Source organism: Ursus maritimus, unplaced genomic scaffold (genome assembly GCF_017311325.1).
Source record: "Ursus maritimus isolate PB19 unplaced genomic scaffold, ASM1731132v1 scaffold_3, whole genome shotgun sequence".
Taxonomy (NCBI): domain Eukaryota; kingdom Metazoa; phylum Chordata; class Mammalia; order Carnivora; family Ursidae; genus Ursus; species Ursus maritimus.
Window position 1 is genome coordinate 36,182,133 of NW_024425563.1, and position 23,321 is coordinate 36,205,453.

The 23,321-nt window shown below is 40.5% G+C and overlaps 1 long non-coding RNA gene across 1 annotated transcript; it reads right to left on the reverse strand.

Annotated features, from left to right (window-relative positions):
• Positions 1–4,511: 4,511 nt before the first annotated feature.
• On the reverse strand, positions 4,512–7,191 carry LOC121105925. The gene is made up of 2 exons (XR_005838666.1): positions 6,750–7,191; positions 4,512–5,048 (listed from the first exon to the last, which is right to left on the reverse strand). It is a non-coding gene; the product is annotated as an uncharacterized LOC121105925 (long non-coding RNA).
• Between the last annotated feature and the right edge of the window lie 16,130 nt (positions 7,192–23,321).

A 23,321-nucleotide genomic window follows, 5' to 3' on the forward strand; every position in this document is an offset into this window, starting at 1 on the left:
GGGGGGGGGGGACGGTAGAGGGAGAGAGAGAATCTTAAGTAGGTTCCATGCCCAGCATGGAGCCCAAGGTGGGGCTCAATCTCATGACCCTGAGATCATGACCTGAGCCAAAATCAAGAGTCGGACGCTTAACCTACTGAGCCACCCAAGAGACCCTCTTTCTTCATTCTTAATACCAATACCGTATATCTAGCTGTAAGCACCTCTTACCTACTCTACAGCAAATAGCTTCCTAACAGGTCCCCTGTTCCCACTTCTGTTTACCTCCCAGAAATCCTTGCCCCTAACACCTAGAACACTCTGTCTATCTAAAAGGTAAATTTCACACATCTATTGAGTACCCTTCATTAAACCCCAGTTAGGAGAAAGCTCTAAGCCTCCTTAGTGTGACAAGCAAGTCCTCCATGACCTTGTCTTTGTACCTCTCCACCCTCAGAGCTCAACTCTTCACAGTATCAGCAACATACTGCCTGTATTTCCTTGCAAACACCTTGAGACTTTTCACCTCCAGGCTTTCAGTTCCTGGCTGACCTCTTAGCTTGGAGTCTCCCTTTTTCCTCATCTTCCTCCTTTCCACCTCCCTCAAGGTACTCTGCTATATGAAGAGGACTTGTTCTATCTCCCTTTTCCTCTCATCTCCAGCCTGTCATTTACTCGGGGGTAGGGGCCCTTCTGACTCATGTTTGTATCCCTAGCGTTTAGCAGGATGTAGGTCCTCACTAGATTATTTTTGAGTGAACAAATTAATGACTGAATCAATCACTGTATGAGTCATTCTCTGTGACAAAGTACAAGAGATAGAGAGAGAGTAGTTCTGGGCTATGCCCATTATTGTAGGTGAGAGAAAGAAAAGAAGCATAGGCTACTTAGAATAATTAGTCAGAAAAGTAGAAGGATTAACAGGAATTGTGTCATCTTTCTATTTATCATTAATATAGAGTTTTACAGTAAACGGATGCTGCTTTTTAAATAAAAAATAAATTTATTAGGGTACATGCTAAGCTGCTTAAAACAGAGAGCCCAAAATAAAAGGATTAAAATACAATATAAGTTTATTTTACTCTCATATAAAGACCCAAAAGTGATCAGTCCAGGGCTAGTGGAGCAGCACTGCTGTCCTCAAAAGGCCAGCCCTGTCCTTTACCACAAATTTCCAAGGCTGCCTCTAGTCAACAGTGAGAACAAAAGTGGTAGGACAGGACAGAAGCAACAAGTTGCCCTCAGCTCCTGGCAAAACAGCCATACCCAGCTGCAAGGGATATTGGGAAATGTAGTCTCTAGCTGGGCCTCTAGATATGCCCAGCTAAAACTTTTATAGTGTTATCTATAAAAGGAAAAAAGAGAAAGGAATATTAGGGATGACTAGTGGTCAGATGGAAAGTGTTCTGTTCTATTAGTGTTCTACAAGAGAGATAGAAAAAGAGAATGTTTTAGTAAAGCAGTAGAAGCAAAAGCCAGATTTCAAGGAAGGAAGAGTTACTGGATACTGGACAGATGAAGATTAAAAAGTACAGACCATGTATTCAAGTTTAACAGTAAACTGAAGAAGAGAAATAGAGTGATGACTAGAAAAAACTACAGACTTGAACCAGATTTTTTGTTTTGTTTCTGCTTTGTTTTTCTTGGAGGAGGAATACCTGCACTTGTTTGAAGGTGTCAGTGGAGATAAGGATCAAAGATGCTGGAAAAGACCTAAGCCTAGAGATGGCAGCCTTGCTGAGTCAGAAGGACTCCTCTCCTGAAGCTGAGGAAGAGATGAGAGGCCAGTCTGGAGACACGGATACTGAAGTGGAAGGAAGGTAGGGAGGAAGTTTACCCTACCCCCTAGTTCTCCAGCTCTCCCACTGCAGAGTCCCAAGCCCCAAACTTTCCTGCCCCTAATCCTACCCAACCACATCCCCCAAAATATCACCTGTTACCCAGTCCCATTTTCTATTTTGCAAAGTCACTGAATCACCTAGACAAGAGTTTCAACAAAGGCTTTGAGGCACATTCTGACTCCTCTTCAACCCATTTAGTTATGCACTCTTCATTCAATACATAAAGATCACTCTCTACATTCCCACAGCTAGGGATATGGAGGTAGACCAGACAAAATCCTTTCCTTCGTGGAATCTGACTTGGAGGACAACATGTACATTTCAACAATAACCCTCTGAAGACAATGCCCAGTGTTTGCTGTGTTACCCAGTTTACTTGAATAGCGAAATTTTCTGGGAGGGTAGGAGATGGGGAAACAGTGTGACACATGGAGTCTCAGTCCTGAGCAATTTCATTGACATCTGAGCCTCAGTTTTCTCATCCTCAAATGGACATATTACTTATCTTGTGGCTTGCTTCTGAGAATTAAAAGGAATGTCTGTATAAAGTTCACACACTGTCAGCACCTAGCAATCACCAAAAAAGTTTACTTGTTATTATGTGACAATGCACCCAGATAAAGTAGCTGGCATCAGCCCAAAGTCTGACTGGTTTGGGCTGTTGGCCCCAAGTTAAAAAAAATAATGAAAGAGCATTAAATACTGGGATGACATACACGGCCTTCTGTAACACCCTATTGCTATACAGACCTAGAATGAACCAGAAGCCAGAAGGAGACCGGTCTGGTTTTAACAGTAGTCAGCCTTGCTAGGGCCTCTGGGGTTGGCCTTATTAGTAATAATAGGAAATGCTGAGTCATCCTATCCCCCACCCCACCCCCACCCCCGACTGGACTGGTGTGGGGGGAGGGAGTGTCAGGGCCTGAAATCCTCTCTGGCAGGCCTCCCCGCGGAGCATTCCAGGGCCTACTCAGCCCACTCTGATCTCCTGACCCACTTGCAGCTGACCTTTTCTTTGTCTCAGCCCTATTTATGCACTCACCTCTCGCCCACTGATCCAACTGGTTGTTTTCCTTCTCTGGGCACAAGCCTCCTGACCACAGTTCTTGAGCCAGAGCCAAATGGGCAGGTGCTCCTACTGATATCTGGGAATTTCCACCTATGAATCAGGGGATGCCCTGAGCAGAAAAAGGTGCTTTCTTCCTGAAAAACCCCATTCAAGTTTTTCTTCTAAAAGAGTTAAATGAGAGGGAGGGGAAAGCCAATAAAAAACTTGCTCATAGTGGACATGGATGAAAGTGAAGCAAAAGAAAAAAACTAGATATGTTTTCCATAAGATAGATGGATGCAACTACTTTATTAATTTCCTAATCTTACCTGTGCCATCTAAGGGTGCTGCCAGAGTTATAAAGATGGTTTGCCATCTATTCTCTGGTATAAATTCTCCCCATAATAAGTATCAATTTTGGCAACTAACTGACCCTTGCTCCGTGCGTAGGCACGGAGATGAATGATTTATTCTGATTTTCAGGCTTCAGAGCCCTGCAACAGACTGCAGACATCTTGAGTTACAGAGCTGGTCAACAACACTATATTTAAAAAAAAAAAAAAAAAGCCACACAGGACGTGCATTTCAGCATCTTTGCTTACTGAATAACCTGTACTGGCAAAAATACTTGCCGTTTGAAGTCTTAAGTGTACTGCTCCCAGCCCCCATGTTCCCTTCTAAGTCCCCGCTTCCTGTTTCCTCAGTTGTGAAATGCCAAGTGGTTAGAAGTCTGATGCACAAGGACTGAGTGGTCACAAATGCCTCCTCTGTCCCCACTTCTCCTGCAACCCTGACCACAGTCCCTGCAAGTGACAGGAGGTGGGAGTGGCTGGCAGGTCTGAAGGGCACTAACCACCACCTCTACCACTTCCTTCCCTCTTGGGTTTCAATCTCTGATAACTGTCCCCTGTCCCCTCCCCCCACCAGGTGATGCAAATGTAGCCATCCCCTTATGGGGGCATGTACACCCTGGCTGTGACATCTTACTCCTATCCACACTGATCACGACGGCGGCTGTACCATGGGCAACTGCTTGCTGCCTCACTGCTCTATGCCTGACTCTCCAGAGGGCCAGTGAAGAAGATGCCTTCCCAGCAGAGAAAGGGTGTCTTGCTTGATAGGAAATCTGCACCCTACCTCTGTTCTCTCTGCTTCACACAGGGCACTCTGTTGAGCCATTCCCTGATCTTGAGATTGTTCTTCTTGGCCAACACTTTAAAAGACTTGCCATCTGCTCACCAGGTCCTAAAAGTTTTGACTTCAGCATCTGTGCTAAAGATCAAGTCCTTGGTTTTCATTCGTATTCATATTTACTTGCAGGCTAATTTTTTTTCAGGCCCGAGGTTTGTGTGCTTGTATTAATTCTCCTGGTTGTTAATGAAATGGTCTGACACAACTTGTTTTATTTAATCTGGCTTTTGTTGTGAGTTATTATTGAGAAGCAGGACAGAATCATGGAAGGAGAACTGATCTTTTTTTTTTTAACTATTAAGGGTTACACGAAATATTTTTATTAATGTTCTCTGATTATAAAACTATTGTATACTGTTTTAGAAGATATGGAAAATCCGGGAAAGTTTAAATCACCAAGATAAAAAGGACAAAAATCTCACCACTCCATGGCAGTAACTGTCCACATTTTAGTATATTTCCTTCCAATCTCTTTTTCCTACAATTTTTAGTAAGACCAGGAAGGCTATTTTTATTACTAGCACACTTCAGTGAAGAACTGGGGCTGTGCTAGGGGGTGACATACATATCTGCCAGTATTTCCAACAACTCCAAAAGACAGGTGTTGCTGAAACTGTAGAAACTGAGTCCTAGAAAGGTGAGTTAGTAACTCGCCTGAGTGAGGGTTCAAATCCACATGTCTCACTCCCAGGGCAACACTTTTTATGACGTGGATTCCCAACTGAAGCCTTCTCCTGGCTTTTATGGAGAGAATGAAATGCCCGAAGAGGGATGTAGGAAGGTTGATGCTGTTCTTAGTGGGCGTCAGAGCTGTCCAGTTTATTATTAAGTCAGACCTACTGGGAGAAATCTCTTCATCTGTATATAGCCATGTTCAAAGAGAGACTGATTTCTCCACGAATCCAAAACATCACTGTCATTGTAAGCGGAGTAGAAAGAAACGGAGAGATCGCTCTGAATCATCTCCAAAGCAGCTCAGCAGCTCAGCTCTACCAAAAGAGAAAGGAGAGTAAATCTTTGACAGTTTGGGCCACTTTCAACACAGCACGAGCCTGGGCAATGTCTTGGCTTCCAGGGACTTCCAGCTGCAGACAAAGTCATGGCAGCACCGTCTAGGGCTGTTGGCCAGACATCAACAAATGACAGTGACCACAGAAATGTAGTTGTAGTTCTGCTAAAAACATTTGGGCTCAGATAAAAATATATATTAAACAATCCCTACTCTTGCCCTCCCTGTACAAGACTTGGGGCATTAAGTACTTATAATAAATGGCTTCCCTGCCCACAAAGAGTTTCATCCAGTTAACAAATATGTATTGAGCACCTACTATGCGCCAGACTCTGTATAGACCAGATACGTCAGTAAACAAAACAAAGATCCCTGCCCTGAAGGACTGGCTGTTGAGTGGGATAAGATGGACAAGAGAAAATCAACATAATTGAGACAAGTTGTGCAAATTCCAGAGTCCCAGGATTTGGGTATGAAGTGCAGGCTTTACCCGGGAAGCTCCTAAGTGAAGGGTTAATAAGAGGTCTGGGGTCCCTCCATCTGCTATTCATTTTGAATTTACTCGTTTCCAGTCTGAGGGTTTGCTTGTATTTTCCTTTTACACTGCATTTTATTTTTATTTTATAATTTGTAAAATGTTTACACTCCTTGCTGTACTTAACAAAGTATCACCTCCACCTCCATCTCCTCAGCCCTTTTTCCTGCTCCTTCTAAAAAGCCATTTTTACTAATATTTTTACTTATTCTTTCAAGGCCTTTGTTTTTGGCAGAAATAAGCAAACATTCTTATTTCTCCTCCTTTATTATACAAAAGAGAGACTCTATATATATCTTTTACTAATTTTTTTGTTCTGAATCTTGTTTTTAGAGAGCTGTTGCTTTTTTTTTTTTAACAGCTACTCTGTTTTCTATTTTGCTTTATTTAACAAATCCCTTATTGATGGCTGTTTGGATTGTTTTTCATCTTTTGCTAGTATAAATAATGTCATAATGAATAACTCCCTGAAAATAGTGTTTCAAATTTCTAGAGATTCTTAAAAGTAGAATTACTAAGTCAACAAGTGAATGAAATGTAGCTTAATTAGTCAATTCCAGATTATTCTCTACAGAGGCTGTACCATTTTACACTCCCAACAATTATGACAGCAACTGTTTCTCCACAGCCTCGCCAACAGAGGGTATTAGCAAACATTTTGAGTTTTGCCCATCAGATAGGTGAGCAGTAATTTTTTTAGTAAAATTGACAATGTTACATTAGTTTCAAGTGTACAAGGTAGTGATTCGACAAGTTTACACATTATGCTTATGCTATGCTCACCTGTATAGTATTGCAGATACCATCTGTGAGTAGTAATATTTTTAAATACTTTTTAAATTCATTTTCCCTTTAATATAAGCAAGATGGAGTAACTTTCCAGATAGTTACAGGCCATTTCCTCTTATTTTTTTTTTAAAGATTTTATTTATTTATTTGACATAGAGAGAGACAGCCAGCAAGAGAGGGAACAGAAGCAGGGGGAGTGGGAGAGGAAGAAGCAGGCTCCTAGCAGAGAAGCCCGATGTGGGGCTCAATCCCAGAACGCTGGAATCACGCCCTGAGCCGAAGGCAGACGCTTAACGACTGCACCACCCAGGCGCCCCTCCTCTTATTTTTAAATACATTTTAACCACCTGTTCATACCTTTTGTCCATTGTGCCTCTTTTTCAGGGAAGTATTTTGGAATCTTTTCTGACTCCAGAAAAAAACAAAGGCCACTTTTAATGTGGTCACAAGAAATGTATATATCAACTTGGAGTGGACTGGCGTCTCCCTGATGCTACACTGTCTAATCCAAGAAGGTGGGATGTCTTCTTATTTGTTCGTCTCTATTTGTGTTTCACAAAGTGCTTTGAAGTTGTCCTCCTATCTGTTTTGCACATTTCTTTGCATCCATTTGGTAAAACCACAACAGGATGCAGCTGACCGTGGCTGGAGAAAAGCCCATGGTCATGCTGACTGGTCTTACTTTAAATTTGTTACCACAGACCTCAAGCAGTGCCTTCTTGCTCGCTAGCCGGTCACACTGCCCTGTCTTTCATTTTTGTTGTTGTTCTTGTTGTTTATTTTTTTATTTTTTTTATAATTTTTTATTATGTTAGTCACCATACAGTACATCCTTAGTTTTTGTAGTGTTCCATGATTCATTGTTTGCGTAGAACACCCAGTGCTCCATGCAATATGTGCCCTCCTTAATACCCATCACCGGCTTATCCCAATCCCCCACCCCCCTCCCCTCTGAAGCCAGCCTCCAGCTGCCCCAACAGCCAGTCGCATCCTCTCCCCTCCCCGTCCCTCCCCTCATTCAGCTGATGGTCTTGTTTTCTACCTCATTGAGAAAACAAATCAAAACAGAACAAAAAATCAGAAGAGAACTTCTACAGTTTTCCCTTAGGATAAAATCGCCAGCCACCCAAATTCCAATCTTTCACATAATCTCCCTCTAGGAAAAAAAAAAAAGAACACAAAAAAACCAACAGATTAATAAAGGTGGTGGGGTGTGGCAAGCAGACTTCTGTTTAGATATGAATGGATGGTAGAAATCCAAGGGCAGCAGTCACTCCACAGCCTACCCCAGAAGCCCAGACTCGTGAGAATTATATGGAAGAGGAGAAAGAGCAGCGGGGTCTTCGGGATAGTAGAACGTAAAAAACATCAGCCTGAGTTCCCCCCAGGAGAAGAGTAGCAGAATACAGGTCTAAGACCATGAGCTGGTTCACTCTCCTCCACTGGGCCCTCCAGGGAAGGGCGGACCTTCCCCAAATGTGTGTGCTCCATCCTGACCGCGGCAGGTGGGTTGGAGGATGCCTGGGAATGCCAGGTTCACAGCAAGAACGAAGGCCCCATCATCATTCCTATTAAAGTCCAGAGGATGTGTGAGGGCTTAGTTGCCATGGCTGAGGCCTCTTTTGAATCCATGTGATGGGTTGAAGCCCTAGAAAATTGATAGTCACACTGAGAAAACAAGATAAACACCAAGCAATTAATAAACAAGACAGAACAACAGAACTAATTTATATTTACACACTGATATGTCTACTAAATTATGCAGGAGATACGATTCAGAAACAGATAATATATAATAAGGTACTGATCATAAGATGCCAGGGATAAATACGAAAGATGCTTGAGAATGGACAGATCTCATAGCTGGAGCCATCAGGTCATGGCTATCTTGATAAAGAACAGCAGTCTAAAGCTAGATTTTTACCTCTGGCATAAAGATTTTTAAGGAGGCTGTTGCCACATAGACCTAAAAATGAGGAGGACAGAGGATGTACATTGGTGACCATAAGATTATCTGATTGACGTGATTTTTAGGAAGGTCTCAATTTAGCCAGCAGAGGGCAAAAGAACACAGAAACCATTCCAAGATTTATAATCTGAGGACTGTTTGGAATAGAAGGATGGTATAGGTGTCTTTGCAAAGATAAACAACAAAAACACCACAAGTGTGGTTCTTTTGAAAGATCGTATTTTAAAACAGCATATCTAAGGCAGTGACTGATTACTGTTGACGTTGCAATAAATTCTTGCTCTTTTATAAAAAAGTCAGAATTTATTTAAATGATGCAATTCTTTCAGATCCTTAAATGCCTGACAAAAATATGGGAATATGTCTAACTAATTTAACCTAAATTTTAAGAAGTACTTTTAGTTGGAAATCCCATAGAAATAAATAAAGTCTCTGAAACTTTAATAAACATGCATGGCGGCGATTAATTTTACAAATCTCAGGAATGGACTTCTTTAAAGAATGTGATGCAATTGTAAATATAGAATGCTGTGACATTTGTTAAATGAGTTAACAAGTGTCAAAATGTTAAATGGGTTGTTTATTAAAGACAACTATGCATTAAGCTTACCAGGTCAGTAAGAATGGAGGTGGGAAGAAAGAGAGAAGGAATTGCCCTTTCCAACAGACAGAGGGCAAAAGCAGGCTTAGACCTCAACGAAATCCTGAGGCCAGTGGCCCTATATCTGTTCCCTCCAGTCTCCATCCGCTCCTCCTTTCCTGCTATTCACCCTTGAAATTGCAAAAAGTATATTTACTATTCAAATGAAGTTTCAAGCCCACAGATTCCAGACCCAGATAGAGAAATTGCAACAAGCTTTCTGCAGGCATACTGTTGAAACATTGACTTTGGGGGTGGCAACTGAGTATCAAATTCACTGAGCTGGAAGTCTGAGAACCAGGATTCTGGCTCTAAGGTGGACATTATCTGGGTAAACCACTGAATGTCTCCAACCACAGTATTTTTCATCTACAAAATAAAGGTGTGAAACTAGTTGATCTCAAAGATCCCTACCAATTCAAAGATCCTAAGATTCTGTTTATTTTGTCCCCATCTTATACTTCTCCATCTCAGTTGATATGTGAGCTGCTAAGACTATAGGATGCTAGTCTTTGCTCAAGAAAATATGCAATTTAAGAAAGAACTCTTAAAGACTCTGAGAAAAATAATCTACCAGTGGAATTTCAGATCTGAAAGCAGGATATAAGGAAATTTATTTAATCTGCTGAGTGGAAGATTTTGATGCCACTCAAAGCACACTTCTTTTTATTTTTTCAAGATTTTATTTTTTAATTTTTATTTTTGTAAAGATTTTCTTTTTAAGTAATCTCTACACCCAACATGGGGCTCAAACTCACAACCCCAAGATCAAGAGCTGCATGCTCTACAGACTGAGCCAGCCAGGCACCCCCAAACCACACTTTTAGAGGCCGACTTCAGGTTGGAAGTCTGCTTTTACACATCTCAAGCCTTACAGAACTGTAATCATTAGGGATCCCAGGTCATGAAGCAATCAAAGCACCAACTAAGGGAATTAATAGAAGACAGAATGGCCAGTTTTAACACTCCTCCAGGAAGTGGTGTGAAGAAGCATTACCTCCTACCCAAACTTTAAACCATGTGTAGCAGCTGAAAAGCATTTGGCTTTAAGTAACAGAATAGTCGACCACAGAAGCTTAAACCATAGGGAACAAGAAGATCGGAGCTCAGCTCTCCCAGGGGTAGTCAGCAGGTCAGTAGTTTCATCCACAGAATTAACATCTGATGGTTACAAGGTATCTGCCACATTCTAGGCAGCACAGCCTCTCATAACAGCTCCATGAGCAGGAAGGGATGAGTAGACAGATACAACTTTCTTCTCCTGCAGCTTTTGCTCTTATTAGGGAGGAAAATCTTTCCCCCAGCCTACTTGCTCTTATATTTCATTGGCCAGAACTAGGTTACATTTATTTCTTAACAGTTATGGATGCCAGGAAGCCCAAGGTCAAGGTGCCAGCCAAATGCAGAAATCCTCAAAAAATGCTAGCAAACCAAATTCAACAGCCTAGTAAAAGGGTCACACGCTATGATGAAGTGGGATTTATCTCTGGGATGCAATGATGGCTGAACATATACAAATCAATAAATGCTATACACCACATTAGCAGAATTAAGAATAAAAATCATATGATCATCTCAATAGATGCAGAAAAAAGCATTTCTTGTATAAGGGCACTAATCCCATTCACAAGGGCTACACCCTCTTGCCCTAATTACTTTCTAAAGACCCCACTCCAAATGCCATCACACTGGGGATTAGGGCTTCAACATGTAATATTGGGGGGGGGGGGGATATAGACATTCACCATCCACCAAAAGAGTTTTACCATTTCATTTTCTATTTATTGCTTAGCTTATTGTGTTTCTCTTGCTCTTCCGTTAAGAGTCTCCGTTTTGAATCAACAGCCAGGTTATTCCCAGGGAAGTGAGTGGAGCCATTTTCTTGGGAAGACTCTCCTGGCAGACAAACAAAGTACATACTGTATGTTTCTGCAGCAGCCCAACAGAGTGCAGCACTGCACTGCTCACACCCTCCCGGGGACGGAACCGTACCAGTTGTCAAATTAATTTTTTCTTTCTGAAATGTATAACACAGTTCATTCTGGGCTTCTGCCTGGTCAAGAATTTAGAGCCAGAACCTTAGACAAAGGGATTTTAATTGCATGCTGATAAAATGTCAAAACTATTGTGCATAAGAGAGCTGTGCTTTTTTTTTTTTTTTTAAGAAAAAGATGCCTCCTGGATTACAAGATAGATTTCCCCCTGTGAGTGAAATCCATTTTATAACTCATCAGAAAATCTTCAGCCTACCAACAAATTCTCATATTCTCTTCTATAAGCCATTAGCCCATCTCTTTCTACTTTTTGGACTGCACGGTAACACAATACACTAAAATGGAGTGGTCTGCAAATTTGGTTAACCTATTTTTAACTTTAAGTGATAATTTTTACCTCCCTGTGAAAACCCTAATGATGATTAAGGGCCACTGTTTGGGAAAGTTGCTTATTCTACAGAACACAGCTGTTATACCTCATGTTAAAGCATGAAGAGCTGAATCAGAAGGTCACCATCTTCTCTAACAGTCTTTCTTGCTTTAAAAAGAAACACCCAAAGACAAGGAAGTGGCTTGATTTTCAAGGTCATCCAATGAGAGAAAAAGAGTTGCTCTAGGTTAAGGCAGAGCTTTTCAACCAAAGCATGGTCCCACCACTGGTACCCAGAATGGCCAGGGTGGGCTCTGGGGTTTACAGAACAATTGTTAGAATCATCTAGAAATACAGAATCATATCCCAAAGGGGAAGTTTTTGTTTCTAGGGGGGAAGACACATTCTTTGAGGGGGTGATTAATGAAGGCAAGATGCAAAAGGTCTAAGGCATTTGTCACTATACTAAGTATAGTATTTATGTGACAAGCAAAAATGTATATACACATTTCTATTTGAGGGGATGAAGGACCCTTCGGGCACCTAGCTTACCCTGCAGTGCAACTGGCTGTTCTTGATTTCAACAAAACAGTTCATACATATTTATCTCAGTTTATAAAAACCTGTTCAACAAGTCTGAAGTTACAAAACAGAGGTACAAATACCCCACTATTCTCATGATCAAATTACAAGTCTCTTAGCTGCTGGAGTGCTTTCACAGGCAGCTTGCTGCCCGGGAACATGTCTAATTCCTCTGTTAGACCCTTTAGGGTCCACAGCCGGCACCTCCTTATTTTGACTAATGGTGATTGCAAATGAACCCCCAGGACACATAAGGACACTCACCACGGCTTTAAAGAGATCCTGTGTTAGGTCCTGGTGGAGGTCAAGAAGCTCCCTATGTGCATGTGAACTTGTCAGAGGTTACAGCTAAGCAGCTTGAAGTGAAGATGACGTATAACTGTCCATGCAAGATTGTTAAATGTTTTCTTTTTGTCTCGTGTAATTCATTTTTTAAAATTTTTATTTAAATTCAATTAATTAACATACAATGTATTATTGCTTTCAGAGGTAGAGGTCAGTGATTCATCAGTCTTATATAACACCCAGTGCTCAGTACATCACGTGCCCTCAACGTCCTTCACTCAGTTACACCATCCCTCACCCCGCTCCCCTCCAGCAACCCTCAGTTTGTTTCCTATGATTAAGAGTCTCTTATAGTTTGTCTCCCTCTCTGATTTCATCTTGGTTTATTTTTCCTTCCCTTCCCATATGATCCTCCATTTTGTTTCTTAAATTCCACAAAAAAGTGAGATCATATGATAATTGTCTTTCTCTGATCGACTTATTTCGCTTAGCATAACACCCTCTAGTTCCATCCACGTCATTGCAAATGTCAAAAGATTTCAATTTTTTGATGTCTGTGTCATATTCCGTTTTATATATACCACATTTTCTTTATCCATACCTCTGTCGATGGACATCTGGGCTCTCTCCACAGTTTGGCTATTGTGGACATTGCTGTAATAAACATTGGGGTACAGGTGCCCCTTCGGATCACTACATTTGTATCTTTGGGGTAAATACCCAGTAGTGTTATTGCTGGGTCATAGAGTAGCTCTACTTCCAACTTTTTGAGGAACCTCCATACTGTTTTCCAGAGTGGCTGCACCAGTTTGCATTCCCACCAACAGTGTAAGAGGGTTTCCCTTTCTCCGCATCCTCGCCAACATCTGTCGTTTCCTGACTTGTTAATTTTAGCCCTTCTGACTGGTGTGAGGTGGTATCTCATTGTGGTTTTGATTTGTGTTTGCCTGATGCCAAGTGATGTGGAGCATTTTTTCATGTGTCTGTTGGCCATTTGTATGTCTTCTTTGGAGAAATGTCTGTTCCTGTCGTCTGCCCATTTCTTGGCTGGATTATTCTTTGGGTGTTGAGTTTGATAAGTTCTTTATAGATTTTGGAAACTAGCCCTTTATCAGATATGTCATTTGCAAATATCTTCTTCCATTCTGTCAGTTGTCTTTTGGGTTTGTCAGCTGTTTCCTTTGCTGTGCAAAAGCTTTTTATCTTGATGAAGTCCCATAATTGTTAAATGTTTACATAAACTTTTTTGAAGTTTATCATACATGCAGAAAATTACAAAAATATTAAGAGTGCAGCTCAATGGAGAATTCCTAGCAAGGAGATGGATCACAGGGGAATTTACTGAAGGAGCAGTCAGCCTGCAATTAAATGTTTTAGGGGGAAGGATTGGCCAGTGAAGAGACGACTGTGAAACCAAAGTAAGAAAGCTTGACACGTGTCCCCCAGAGTTTGAAGAACATAAAAATTGTTACCTATTCTCATCTAAAAGGTGTAAGGTGAGGGACTAGCTAGAGCTGCCAGTGCAGGAAAAGAGCAGGGCGGTGGAAGCCTGCAGCACTTGTACCAGCTATGGACAAGGGGCACCTGTTTCCCAAACTGACATCCCAGACGGTCATCACACAATCATCAACTTCACAGGGCCCCCAAAGGATGCCCGGTGGGATAAGGATGCCCGGTGGGATAAGGAAAACCCAGTTAAGGTCCCTGGAATAGGACCTGAGGGGGATTCGTAAGAATTTAGAAAGTACTGTACTTGAGCCTGAAAATAGTGCAATTAGAAGGCCCATGGGAGGATAAAAGGGGAGAGGTGTGCCTAGAAATTCCTCAGCAGAGAAAGGCTAGCATTTGGACCTTCTCCATAACAAGGGGTATTTGCTATCAAGGAGAGGACTACATGTAGCTCCAGCTAAGTTAAAAGACAGGCTGTTCTTTCTCTGTCATCTTCTTCCACAACCAAACCCTGCAGGAGGCTGAGGTACGGAGCTGGGAAGCAGAAGGACAGACCCTCCCCACTGCTGGTCTGTGGGACCATAGGTCAGCTCTGAGCTGAGTACAGAGGGTGGAAGTGGGGATATGAGGTAAAATTTTGACTTAGTCAAGATAGGAGTTTTTAATACCTGAAAACAGGACTCTAGATAACTGAAAAAGACCAGAAATGGATGTCATTTGCCCAAGATGTTCACAGAGCTGGAGAAGAAAATCCAACATGCTGTGTTTGAGGACACATCATTCCATAAACTGGCTACATAAGTTTGACCATCCATAGCCAAGATATGAAAAATTCTACTGGCTCTCATAAGGTTGTATGCAGCTTGGAGGCTTTGGATTCTGAGGCAGGGTTTCGGGTGAGATAAAGAAGCCTTTTAATTAAAGTCAGAGGGTAATAGCAAGGTGACATAGGGACACCTTAACCATCCTAAGAGTAGACAGAAGTATTTATTGAGTATAGTCTAGGTTTTCTCCAGAAGCTAGGAGAAATAATCTCCTTTGCTGGTTATCACTTACCTATCTGGCCCCATCACACCACACCTGAAGTCAAGTATTTCGTTCCTGGGACCTCACTTTCAGAGGAAAGTGGCCCAAAAGTAATATAAGAATTTTAAACAGGAGAGAAAGGAGATTCAGAGCCCTGAAAAACAAGCAAGTGGAAGGAACCTGGGATGTTGAGTCTAAAGAGACTCAAGGAGTCCACTTCAAAAGCTGTGACCTGCATCATGGCGGCAGTCATTACGTGTGCCTCTAGATGGCACACCTGCCACTTTGTGAGCAGTTAGAGGGTGGCTGGTTTTGTCTTCAGAACCTGTATGTCAAAATGCTCTAGCTATCCTTTAGGGGAGAGGGTTAAGACCCAATAAGCAAGGCCATTCCCTGCTGGGGAGCTCCCTCTTCCTTGAAATACCCAGTGTCAAGGAGAGAATTATTCTTCACACATGGAATTGGAACTCCAGGCTGAGAAGCAGATGAGGAATGGAATTGGATATTGGCTTTGTTTTCCTAGGTCTGTCTCTCAAGGAAGAAAAATGTTCATAGTTGGCTCCTGAGGGACAATGAGAGGGATTCTGGCTTCTAATGAATAGTGGGGTTGATCAGAATGGAAGAAAAAAATCAACAGAATCCCATATAATAGAATTCCATATAATAATTTCAAGGCCATCAAATTTCCATATTCCCTGTTGATATCACCAATTTGGAATTGCAAGGGAATATGGGGGTTTCTGGTCCCATGGCTCTCTGGGTGAATAGTGAATAGTAGTGAATAGTTGGGGGTGAGTAGTGGTTAGTAGCAGAGCAGAGGTCCTGAAGTGCCAGATAGAACCATTTGCTTTTCTCATTAGCCACTCAACCAACTTTGGGTGTCACCATTGAAACCTGTGGGACATAATTTTGAAATGTGTAAAAACAAGACCCAAACTCTTTGGCAAGTAACATCTTAAGTCTCACATTCATCTAAGAACTCTTGCCTCCTACTTCCTCTCCTCCTTTTTCACAGCGTCTGTAGTATATTTCAAGAACAGTCATGAAAAATAAATTGCTTTTATGCCCTTTCAGAAAATCATTTTGAAAACTGAATGGTAGATTTATGGTAGGGATTTAAAATGGACTATCCACTCTAATCTGATACTAGTCTTTTGGTACAAGCATGACAATGGACACACTACCATTATCATAGGATCTCTGAGTAGTTTCATTTTTATTTGTAGCGGTGATGAGTTTAAACTGGTCCACTCAACACTCTCCTAATGAACACATTTTGCAAGGCAGCATTTAGCTTAGATGTATAATCAATTCATGGAGGGGAGGAAATACACATGGATAAGGAAACAATAATTATGAATAATATTTATTGAACGCTTGATATGTGCCAAGCCCTGTTCTAATATTTTATTCACATGCATAATCTCATTTAATCATCACAGTAGCCTAATAAGATAAGAAATACTAGAAGTTCCCTCTTATCCACGTGAAATACATTCCAAGACTGCCAGTGCATGCCTAAAACCAGAGATAGTACTGAACACTAGATATAAAACTTTTTCCCTACGCATACACCTGTGATGAAGTTGAATTTATAAATTAGGCACAGAAACAGTTTAACAACAATAACAAAAAATAAAGTAGAACAATTATACCAGTATACTTAATAAAAGTTATGTGAATGTGGTCTCCCCCCACCCGACATCTTACTGTACTGTACCCACCCTTCTTCTTGTGATAATATGAGATGATAAAATGCCTACCTGATAAGAGAAAGAGAGGTGAATAACGTAGGTATTGTGACATAGTGAGGCTACTACTGACCTTCTGATGATTCATCAGAAAGATGATCATCTGCTTCTGGGCTATAATGGGCCGCAAGTCACCAAAACCACAGAAAGCAAACCTGCCAATAAGGGCAGACTACTAGATCATTATCTCTCCTTGCTATTGATGAGGAACCCAAGGCACAGAGAAGTTAAGTGACTATTCCAAAGCCAAACAGCTCAGAAGTACTGCCACCTGGATATTGCACAGCCAGGCCTGTTCTTTTGTATTCATTCACACAAAAACATAGTAATTCAATGCTCGCAATAATAGGACACAACCAGTTTGCTCTGATATATGCAATTCCAAAATTTCTCCACGTATCTACACCTCCTGTCCAGCCTTTAGCCTTTTGAAAACAGCTTAACACTAGGTGGGTCCGATTTAATGAAAATCTTGAGAATGAATTCAAAGTTTCTAGTTGATATTTCTGAATGTACACTGTTGTGTTTGATATCTTAAAATAGCTGAAATGTTGTCTGAAAAATTTATCAGTTTTATGATTTTTCTCTTTAAGACAAATGAAAAGTCCAGATATGTTAGTTACGGGCTGTAATTAATTTCACTGTTCAGTTTCCTCTAAAGATGATACACTTTTCCTGCATTATAACACCCACTCCTCACTGCTGGTTTCAATCTTGGCAACATTTACATAAAATACTATACCAGTCTCCTCACTCTGCCCCCTTAAGACTTCCTTCCTCCCACTCGACCCCTCCCTCTGTCCATGTGCCCCAGCATGTGCCAGGGGCAGGAGTTCTTGTGCTGTTTTAAGTCATTTGGGACGAGTTACAATTAAGACTCCGATTCCTGAAACAACAAACTGGACATAAAAAAAAAACAGACTGTTAGAGTCAGATTGCTATACTTAGGACAGAGAGGTTTATGTCTGAAAGAAATGGAAGCTCAGCAGATCTCAATGTTTGTGGAGCCTAGGGCTAGAGTAAAAATGTTAAGAGAGCATGTGGAGAAAAGGGAACTCTTGTGTACTGTTGGTGGGAATGTAAATTGGTACAGTCACTCTGGAAAACAGTATGGAGGTTCCTCAAAAATTAAAATAGAACCACCATGTGACCCAGCATTTCCACTTCTGGTTATTTATCTAAAGAAACTGAAAACACTGACTCAAAAAGACATATGCACCCCAATTTCACTGCAGCATTAGTTACAATAGCCAAGACATGGGATACTTAGCAACCTAAGTATCCATCAGTGGATGAGTAGATAAAGAAAATGAGATCTTCAGCCATAGAAAAAAAGAACACTTGCCATTTGTGACAACATGGCTGGAACTAGAGGGTATTATGCTAACTGAAATAAGTCACAGATAGACAAATACCATATGATCTCACTAACATGGAATCTAAAACAAAATAAAACAAAACTGAATTCATAGATACAGAGAACAAAGTGGTGGTTACTAGAGGCATGGGGTGGGAGAAAGGCGTGGGAGAAATGGGTAGGGTGAAAAAAAGACACAAACTTCTAGTTACAGGTAAGTCATGGAATGGAATGTACAGCATGGTGACTACATTAACAATGCTATATTATATATTTGAAAGTTGCTGAGAGGGTTGATCTTCAAAGTTCTCATTACAAGAAAAAAACTTTTTTAACTATGTGTGGTGAGGGATATCAACTAGACTTACTGTGGTAATCATTCACAATATATACAAATATAGAATTATTATGTTGTACACCTGACGCTCATATAATGTAATATGTCAATTATACCTTAATAAAAAAAGAAAAAACTTATTTTTAATTCTTGTTTCAAAATGTTACATTAAAATGAAAAGGCAAACAGTAATTATAATGAATGACTCTTAAAAGCAATTTATTGTGGTACCTGGGTGGCTCAGTGGGTGCAGTGTTCAACTCTTGATCTCAGGTCTTGATCTTAGGGTTTTGAGTTCAAGCCCCACATTGGGCATGGAGGCTACTTTTAAAAATAAAAATTAAGGGCACGGATTGCATGGTGCACTGGGTGTTATACGCAACTAATGAATCATGGAACTTTACATAAAAAACCAGGGATGTACTGTATGGTGACTAACATAATATAATAAAAAATATTATTATAATTTAAAAAAATAAAAATAAAATAAAAATAAAAATTAAATTAAATTAAATTAAAAGCTATTTTTTGTGCTAAAAACTCAGAACATAAAATTTACCATCTTAACCATTTTAAAGCATACTGGACAATACTGTTAACTATACGCACTTTGTGCAACAGATCTCTAGAACTTTCTCATCATGCAAAACTGAAACTATATATATTGTTCTATAGCCACTGAATAACTTCCCTTTTGCCCTCCCCCCTGCCCCAAGCAACTACCATTCTCCTTTCTGTTTCTAAGAGTTGACTACTTTAGATCTTTCTATAAGTGAAATCATGAAGTATTTGTCTTCTTGTGACTGGTTTATTCCACTTAGCATAATGTTCTCAAATTTCATCCACGTTGTAGCATGATTAGTGATATTTTAAGCTATTTTTGGAGATATTACATCTCACTATGTTTTTTATAAAAATAAAATTTATTTACAATTTTTGCCAGGCATGGAGGTGAGCCACTCAGATCCCACTTCAAAGAGATTTAAAAAATGGCCACGAAGTGTGCAATTATCAATGGCCTCGAGCCACACCTTCAGGATCTGCTTCAGTGTGCAGTCTGAGGCTAAGCCATCTCGATGGAGCTCTCAGAGGCTGCAAGACATTTCTGCTTAATCTAGGACTCCCCTACTGGCAGTCTTTGCACCAGAGATCCCCACTGCACTGGTCAAGACTTTCTCAGAACTATATTGAGGTCAGAGGCTTGTCCTACCCAAACTTACCTCCTTTCCTCTCTCTCTTCATAGGTGTCAGACCTACATTGTGGTCTGAAGGCTTTCCTGACCCATTCCCGCTCCCTTTTCCCTTTATCTTTAACAGATATTTCCCCAAATAAATCGCTTGTACTTCTGACTTTGTCTTGGCATCTGTTTCCTGAAAAACCCAAATTGGCACAATTTTCTAGCATTTAGTATCCATTTAGTTGACAGGATATAGAATTGGTATTACATTTTATTCATGTTACATCTAGGCCCACATATATGCAATATTTAAAATCATATGAATTAATATTGCAGTTTTTATGAACACCATGCTCTGGAAACACAGAATGGAACATGAGGAGAAGCAAGAACATGGATACTTGGACACTACTGAAAAATGGTATTTTGTTGTGCAAGAATCTACTACATTCAAGTTACCTGAGAGGAGGCATTCAAAAGTTAATTAATTTGTCTTCTCTTTACTAAACATTTCTGCTACTCAAATTAACACACTGAAGCGGTGTCCATCTCCAATGTCTGTTGTGGTAAAAAACACACAGACCTTCAGGGCATTCAGATGCCAATGCCTATTGTTTAAAAGTACTTTGGGCAAAAGATGTGGATAAATATTTCACTGGGTCCTGAACAGTGTTAGTCCTGAAGATAGATGCATAATGTCACAGGTTGTACTAGATGAGAGCCAAGGTCTGGATCCCAGTGACAGAGAACCTCATGTGTTTCCTGTGCCTGTGAAACACTGGTATGAAAGCACAGGGTGCAGGAAAGAAAACCATGTTCCCTGGATCTAAAGATGGTGCTGACATTTTAAAATGGGCATCCAGACTTCTGAGGAAGAGGCCATAGTAGGAGGATCCAAACCTCATCTTGTCCCACAGATACACCTAGATAACACCGGCATCATTGTAAGAGATGCAGTCAGGAGCCAAAGTGACCCAAAGGATGGCCACAGGAGAAAGGGATGCTGCAGGTTCAGAAAGAGGAGGCTCAGACCCCACCCCAGGCACCCCTGGCACTGGGAACCTGCACTGGGCTGACAATTCCCCATAACATTTGACTTTGTAAACCAAAAGGGCCTAACGTCTTGAGTTCTTACAATTAGTGGGGCTTAACATCTGGAACTTAAAAATCAGTGGAAAATCTAGGAAAGCTGGAGGGTGACGGAAAACTGAGTAACTCCCCTCAAAGAGACAGCACAACAAATAGCCCTGCTGAGATACATCACAGAAGCAACAATTTGAAAGACACCTGGAATGTAGGGAAGGGAGATTTGTTTGCTAATCTCAGAGCCTGTGCGGGAGGGGCAGGGATCTTTGGGAGACTTCTATAAGAACAAATGGCTGGCAGACGCCATTTCTGTCTCTCACTCCCCAGCCTAGATACACAAATCAGCACAGAACAAACACTCCCCATCTAGCTTGCTAATGGAAGCCCCACCCCTGCACACTTCTGTAGATCTGCCCTCTCCAACCTGCCCCCCTCACAGCAGACCTAGCTAACACCACACACCCCACCCCCGTGCTCTCCTGCACCCACCCCCTCCAATAAACATGGCAGTGCACAAGCAGCCCCAACAGGGGTCAGCATCACCCCAAAATGACTCCTGCCTCTACAAGAAATGTTAAAGGGGACTCTTTGAGTGGAAAGGAAAGAACATAAGTAAGAGTAAGAAAAGTAGGAAACACAAAAGCAGTAAAAATAAGTATAAATAATAATAAGTATAAAAAATAATCAGTCAAGGGACTCAGAAAATAAAAGGATGTAAAGTATGACTCCATATACTTAAAAGGGGGGGGGGAGGAGTAAAGAATGGGTTCAAACTTAAGCAACCATCAACTTAATATAGACTGCTATATGCAAAGATGTTATATATAAACCTAATGGTAGCCACGAATCAAAAATCAGTAATGGATATACAAAAAAGAGAAAGATATCTAAATATATCACTAAAGAAAGCCAATTTATGGTGAGAAGAGAACAAGGGAATAAAGGAACAGAGAAGAATTACAAAAACAACCAGTTTAAAACAAGGAACAGGGACGCCTGAGTGGCTCAGTGGTTAAGTGTCTGCCTTCAGCTTAGGTCACGATGCCAGGGTCCTGGGACTGAGTCCCACCATCGGGCTCCTTGCTCAGTACGGAGCCTACCTCTCCCTTTGCCTGCAGCTTCCCTTGCTTGTGCTCTGACAAATAAATAAAATCTTAAAAAACAACAATAACCAAATAACAAAATGTCAATATATACATACCGATCAATAATTAATTTGAATATAAATGGACCAAATGCTCCAATCAAAAGATTTAGGGTGAGAGGATATATATAAAAAACCAAGACCCATCTATATGCTGCCTACAAGAGACTCATTTCAGACCTAAAGACACATGCAGATTGAAAGTGAAGAGATGGAAAAGCATTTATTATGAAAGTGGAAGTGAAAAAAAAGCCAGGATAGCGATACTTATATCAAACAAAATGGACTTTAAAACAAAGACTGTAACAAGAGGCAAAGAAGGACACTATATAATAATAAAAAGAACAATCCAAGAAGATATAACAATTATAAATATTTATGCACTCAACATGGGAGACCCAAATATATAAAGCAGCTAATCACAAACATAAAGGAAGTAATTGATGGTTATACAATAGTAGTAGGAGAATTTAACATCCCATTTACATCAATGGACAGATCATCCAAACAAAAATTCAACAAGGAAAGAGTGGCTTTGAATGACACACTGGACTAATAGATATATTGAGAATATTCCATCCTCAAACAGCAGAAAACACATTCTTTTCAAGTGTGCATGGAACATTCTCCAGAATAGATCATATTTTGCAGCGTTATTTACAATAGCCATGATATGGAAGCAGCCCAAGTGTCCACTGATAGATGAATGGATAAAGAAGAGGTTGTGTGTGTGTGTGGGGGGGGTGTAATGGAATATTATTCAGCCATAAAAAGGAATGAAATCTTGCCATTTGCAATGACATGGATGGAACTAAAGAGTATAATGCTAAGTGAAACTAAGTCAGAGAAAGACAAATACCACAAGATTCATTCATACATGGAATTAAAGAAACAAAAAAGAAATACTGGACAAGGCAAGAAAAATTTTCAAGACAAATTACCAGAAGGGAGGGAGCTGCTAAGAGAGAAGGAAAGAGCTCTGGAGATCTTCAGAGGCATACCCTCGAGTATTTGGCTAAGTATTACTCTTTGAATGCTTGAAAGGAAACTACCAAGGCCAGGAAAAGAACCACTAGAAATGAGAAGGCCTGACAATTCCCAGAGCTCACATAGGGCTGGAAATGGTTTGTTTTGTATAATCCTGAGGGGAAAGATACCATAATACATGGGGCATTATGTAGAATCCTCAAAAGTGTGCCACTTTAGTAGTAGGGCTAAATTATCTCCTGACTAAAGACAGCTCTAGACTTGCCCTGACAGAGAGAGTTTAAAGACAAAAGTTAAAAGGATCCAACTGTATATGGGGACAAAATCCAACAAAATTTAAAGGAATACAACAAAACCAAACACTCAAAAATATGAAGTTCACAATGTCCAACATCTGGTCATAAATCACCATGCATCCAAAAAAAGCAGGAAATATTATCTATAACCAGGAGACATTTTGATTTTTAAAAATGAGAAATGAAAAACATGATGAGTTAGCAAAAATACTGAAAGAGTTATTATAAATATTCAAGAAGGTAGAAAAAAATGACCATTAAGAGGAGAGAAAAGGAAGATATTAAAAAGACTTAAATGAGACTTCTAGAGATAAAAAATACAGTGTCTAGATAAGAAATATACTAGATGGTATTAATAAAAGGTATAATGGAGAGGAAAAGACAGCTGAACTTGAAGAAAGAGCAGTAAAACTACCTGTGGTGGGCAGAATTCTAAGACAGACTCCCAAGATTTCATGCCCCTAGTGTTCAAACCCCA